The sequence below is a fragment of the Giraffa tippelskirchi genome, chromosome 2, assembly GCF_054371585.1.
Source record: "Giraffa tippelskirchi isolate mGirTip1 chromosome 2, T2T-mGirTip1v1.2.pri, whole genome shotgun sequence".
NCBI classification, from domain to species: Eukaryota; Metazoa; Chordata; class Mammalia; order Artiodactyla; family Giraffidae; genus Giraffa; species Giraffa tippelskirchi.
Genome location: NC_137276.1, coordinates 141,951,180 through 141,957,179, shown reverse-complemented (window position 1 = coordinate 141,957,179; position 6,000 = coordinate 141,951,180). Strand labels below are relative to the sequence as shown.

The following is a 6,000-nucleotide window of genomic DNA, read 5'->3' as shown; positions in this document are numbered from 1 at the left end:
GTCAAAACTTGAGGAGATGGGAAAAAAGTGTATATATAAATTGTAGTAAGAGACATATGAATTAGTAATAAACTTGCAATCAGCCTCTCCTGTAATCAAAGGACTGTAAGTGTAAACATCAAGGAGAAAATATTTTTCACCTACCAAATTAACAGATTTTTCTTAATTATTTGGGAGATCTAGGAAAACATCTATTTCTGCTTTACTGACTATGCCAAAGCCTTTGACTGTGTGGATACAATAAACTGTGGAAAATTCTGAAAGAGATGGGAATACCAGACCATCTGACCTGTCTCTTGAGAAACCTGTATGCAGGTCAGGAAGCACCAGTTAGAATTGGACATGGAGCAACAGACTGGTTCCAAATAGGAAAAGGAGTACGTCAAGGCTGCATATTGTCACCCTGCTTATTTAACTTATATGCAGAGTACATCATGAGAAACGCTGGGCTGGAATAAGCACAAGGTGGAATCAAGATTGCCGGGAGAAATATCAATAAGCTCAGATATGCAGATGACACCACCATTATGGCAGAAAGTGAAGAGGAACTAAAGAGCCTCTCGATGAAAGTGAGAGAGGAGAGTGAAAAAGTTGTCTTAAAGCTCAACATTCAGAAAACTAAGATCATGGCATCTGGTCCTATCACTTCATGGGAAATGGATGGGGAAACAGTGGAAACAGTGTCAGACTTTATTTTTTTGGGCTCCAAAATCACTGCAGATGGTGATTGCAGCCATGAAATTAAAAGACGCTTACTCCTTGGAAGGAAAGTTATGACCAACCTAGACAGTATATTAAAAAGCAGAGACATTACTTTGCCAACAAAAGTCCATTTACTCCAGGCTATGGTTTTTCCAGTAGTCATGTATGGATGTGAGAGTTGGATGGTGAAGAAGGCTGAGCGCCAAAGAATTGATGCTTTTGAACTGTTGTGTTGGAGAAGACTCTTGAGAGTCCCTTGGAGTACAGGAAGACCCAACCAGTCCATCCTAAAGGAGAGCAATCCTGGGTGTTCATTGGAAGGACTGATGTTGAAGCTGAAACTCCAATACTTTGGCCACCTCACGTGAAGAGGTGACTGATTGGAAAAGACCCTGATGCTGGGAAGGATTGGGGGCAGGAGGAGAAGGAGACGACAGAGGATGAGATGGCTCGATGGCACCACCGACTCTATGGACATGAGTTTGGGTAAACTCTGGGAGCTGGTGATGGACAGGGAGGCCTGGCGTGCTGCGGTTCACGGGGTCGCAAAGAGTCGGATACAACTGAGCAACTGAACTAAACTGAATATAATGGGATACTATCACACATCACTAGCAAGAATATAAATTGACGTCATTTGCAGCAGGACACTGGACTTTTAAAAAGTCAATGTTCTTTGACTTAGGAATTCCATTTTTAGGAATAACCCTAAAGAGATAACCCACAGATGTACACCAAAGAATATGCAAGTGAATACATATGCTTACAGTGTCAGACTTTATTTTTTTGGGCTCCAAAATCACTGCTGATGGTGACTGCAGCCATGAAATTAAAAGATGCTTACTCCTTGGAAGGAAGGTTATGACCAACCTAGATAGCATATTGAAAAGCAGAGACAGTACTCTGCCAACAAAGGTCCGTCCAGTCAAGGCTATGGTTTTTCCCGTAGTCATGTATGGATGTGAGAGTTGGACTGTGAAGAAAGCTGAGTGCTGAAGAATTGATGCTTTTGAACTGTGGTGTTGGAGAAGACTCTTGAGAGTCCCTTGGACTGCAAGAAGATCCAACCAGTCCATCCTAAAGGAGATCAGTCCTGGGTGTTCACTGGAAGGACTGATGTTGAAGCTGAAACTCCAATACTTTGGCCACCTCATGAGAAGGGTTGACTCATTAGAAAAGACCCTAATGCTGGGAAGGACTGGGGGCAGGAGGAGAAGGGGACGACAGAGTATGAGATGGCTGGATGGCATCACCGACTCGATGGACGTGGGTTTGGGTAGACTCCGGGGGTTGGTGATGGACAGGGAGGCCTGGCGTGCTGCAATTCATGGGTTCGCAAAGAATCAGACACGACTGAGCGACTGAACTGAACTGAACTGAACATACGCTTAGGAGATATTGCCTCCCCTCCTTAAAAAAAAAAAAAACAACCCTATACTTCCAATAAAATTGTGCTATATCCATTATATCCATCCAATAGACTATAAGGCAAAACCCATTTTTTTTGGCACAATGTTAAATGACATGCAAAAATGACTCTGTAGAGTGTTAAGTGAAGAAGATAGGATATAGACTTGCCATAAATATGATTAGTATATAGAGTGTACTTTGTAAAAGATAACTATAGTTAATAGCAGTATTGAACAGTAAAACAATGAATGGACTATTTTTATAACGTTCAAAAATAGGCAAAATTAAACTATGGTGTTAGAAGGCAAGATGATCATTACCTCTGGGGAACAGAAAAGGGATAGTCATTAGGAGGGTCCTCTAGGATGCTAATAATGTTTTATTTTTTTTCACTTGGGTGGCAGTTATTCTGGTGGGTTCACTTTGTGATAATTCATTGAACACACCTACAATTGATTGACTTTTCTGTACATGTACCCTACTTCAAATAAAAATGATATATATTATTTGTTAAACTATAAAGAAAAGCAAGGTAATGTTTGTCATAAAATTTATAATATTGCCGAGGAGAAAGATGCAGTCCGTAGGGGTACATAGGTTCCTTCAAATGTAGGAAGTAGAATATTCTGTGAAAGGTACTTGGCTGATCTTTTAAATTTTTTCACATTTTAATATATACAACAGAACGTTAACTCCTACATATGTACATTTTACAGCAAAAAAGTTTCCTACCTGTGCACTTATATGTATGCGAAAAAGGCAGAGAAGAAGCGCAATCTATTTATTTTCTATGTATTCATGGTAAGGAGAGTGGAAAGATATACACTGAAATGGTCCTAGTATTTCTCTTAAGACTACAGATTATTTTTATTTTACACACATCTTTTTGTATTTTCCAAAGTATTTTTTAACGATTACATTACTTTTAGAATCTGAAGGGAGGAGATATACACTTTTTTTTTACAGTTGGAAAAAACGACAGCAGCCACGCAGGTATCCAGGGCAGGGCGTGTGGGCGGGGCTACGGGCAGAGGGGCGTGGCCGCGCGGAAGGTGACGTCTCAAACCTGGGCTTCCGCGAGCACACTGACCAACGTGGCCTCAGATCCGGACGTTTGGACGCGGGTGTGGCCAGATGCAGCAGCTGGGAGGAGTCCAGAGCTTCGTCCCGCCCGTGCGGGGTTGTGCCACAACTGCGTAGGTAGGAGAAGATTTAGCTCTGCTCAGTTAAAACTTTTCAGCTTTCAGGCTGGCTGAGGAGGAAGGGGGCCTTCGGGAGGAAGCTTGAGGAAGTTGGGGAAAGTAGGAGCTCCTTTCATCCTTCTCACCCTAGGAATGAGGAACGTTTTCTACTGATAACCGTAATAAGTAGCCAAGAAATCATTTCCTGCAGGCAGTTAAAGACAAGGAATTCCAAACTGGGTCCCTGTCCTCCAGGCGGCACACCCTGTCACATCTGACGAGAAAGAACAGACCAAGATCTTACTTGGTTTATGAATAACAGACTTTTAATTTTTATTTTGTTTTGTCTTGTCTTAACCTGTATTCCTTAATAAAGTGTATGATATGAGGTTATTTATCTCTTGTCAAGTGAAAGAGGATCACTATTTCAGAGTTCAGATTTTGTTATAGGCTGTTGTCTCCCTAACTCGTGTTATTACTGAGGAACTAAAGGCGTCCAATATCACTGAGTATAGTTTTAGGTAGAGAGACAATCTGAGCTCTCTCTTTCTCTAAGACACAGACCGTGTCTTCATCTGAGTACTCTAACATCATACCTGGCATAAAATGTGTGCTCTGAGATAGTCGGTGTATGAGTGAGGGAATGAATAGTTGAATGAGTGAATATCTGAAGAATCTGCCATTCAAAGGTGATTCAGCATGAGCATTGAAAAACTGTCAACCTTGTTTAAAGTTTGCTTTTCACAGTACTTGTCTATAAAATATTTATTTATAGGTATCAATAAGAATCTCTTTTTGGAACACCAACAAAATATTTGCCATGTTTAATAAGCCACTGCTGCTGCTGCTGCTGCTGCTAAGTCGCTTCAGTCGTGTCCGACTCGGTGCGACCCCAGAGACAGCAGCCCACCAGGCTCCGCCGTCCCCGGAATTCTCCAGGCAAGAATACTGGAGTGGGTTGCCACTGCCTTCTCCAGTGCATGAAAGGGAAAAGTGAAAGTGAAGTCGCTCAGTCGTGTCCGACTCTTAGCGACCCCAGGGACTGTAGCCTACCAGGCTCCTCTGTCCGTGGGATTTTCCAGGCAAGAGTACTGGAGTGGGGTGCCATTGCCTTCTCCTAATAAGCCACTAGTTTTAAATAAATGCATAAAAACTAATTTGTAAGAATAACTATTTTTTAGTCCCCTATGATTAAATTTAATGTGCTAATAATGTTATTATACACACAAAGGGGCTTTGGATCTTTTCAGATTTCACCAGTAAGGCCTTGAGTGCCACAGAGATGCTATATTTTAGATATTATTGCAATTGGATGGACTGTTTTCATCCAAATGGAAAAATAAATTAGGACTCAATAATAATATTTTACAGGTGTTTTTCCCCTTCATGTGTGACAAAAGCTCAAGAATTTTTTTGTAAAGGGAACTGTAAAGGTAGAAGAGAAAAAAATGCACTGGAAGCAAGAGAGAGGCCAGAATCCTTCTAATCACCTAACTGCATACAGCATATAGTTTTTCTTCACTGTCCTGATTTGAGTAAGGAATGAAATATTGATTCTGATATGGGAGACAGGGCTATGACTGGAGGCAAGACCATGTTTTGTAGTATTAAGAGGTTTTTAATTTTTCAGCCTCTTTTTCAAGTGCACCTAAACTGGTGAGTTGTCATGGCGTGTAACAAGTGCATAATCAAGATAGAACTGAGGTTTTTCTTTGTTCCCAAAGTGGACTTTTCAGTGAAGTACCTTTTCAACCTTGTTCAATCTGTTACTCATCAGTGTTATTATAACCAAATAGCTAAAACTTCCAATCTGGTCATTTTCAAAGATATTTCCAAAGAGAAATAATTTTAAAGGCCATTCAGGAAAAATACCCTCTTCTTTTTCTTTGCCACAGTTTGAAATGGAAAATAACTACTTGTTACAGTATCTGCCCTAAATTCATAAAGTTGTTCGTCTTTTGAGCAGTGAAACCAGTATGTTGGAAATTAATTACAACCTAAAGAAAAACAACAAATGAACATGAATAATAATTGTTATATACAGGACCTTAAAAAGGTCTCCAGGCATAAATCCATAGTTTCTTCCTAACAGCAGGACAGTTTTTTCTAATTAAGACAGACAATGACTAGAACCACAAATCTCCACATAGAATTTGACTGCAATTTCTTTTTCTTTGTTTTATTTGATGTATCAGTTGAAAATAGATGAATAGGTAGCTAAACCATGGAGGGCTATGGTAACAAAAGCCATACAAACACCAAATGCTCAAGGGCTTTTAAATCCTTTCACATCAGGGAGCCCAGATTATTATCTCTCATCTAGTATAAAATATATTGAGTCATCTTCCTGGAAAGTGACATTCAAATTGTAACATTTTGCTCCCATGAAGAGTCCTGTTGAGTTTTTTTTCAGGGATGTTAATAAAATAAAATATTATAGCAGTTTAATTTAAAGATCACTGAAGTAGAGACTGTAACTTATTACAGCTCTGGCTAGATTTCAAAATATACAAGGTGAATAAGCATGAGTGAGGGTCCAATAGAAAGACCATTTTCCTAACTAATTTTTTTAAATTGATGAGCAATGATAACAATAAAAATGATCAGAGCAATAGTATAACAGCATTTTTCAAGCACTTACTATTTACCAGGAAGCCTTCTATTACTCTTTACAACAACCATGAGCTAGGTATTATCATTAACCTTA

The 6,000-nt window shown here is 39.7% G+C and overlaps 1 protein-coding gene across 1 annotated transcript in view; it reads left to right on the top strand.

Moving 5' to 3' along the window:
* The first annotated feature begins 3,190 nt into the window (after nucleotides 1–3,190).
* SPATA16 (spermatogenesis associated 16) overlaps nucleotides 3,191–6,000 on the top strand; it is a 252,946-nt gene continuing 250,136 nt past the window's right edge. Inside the window, exon 1 of the mRNA XM_081570959.1 lies at nucleotides 3,191–3,312. The gene's annotated coding sequence lies outside the window, so the exon portion shown is untranslated. The remainder of the gene's footprint in view (nucleotides 3,313–6,000) is intronic.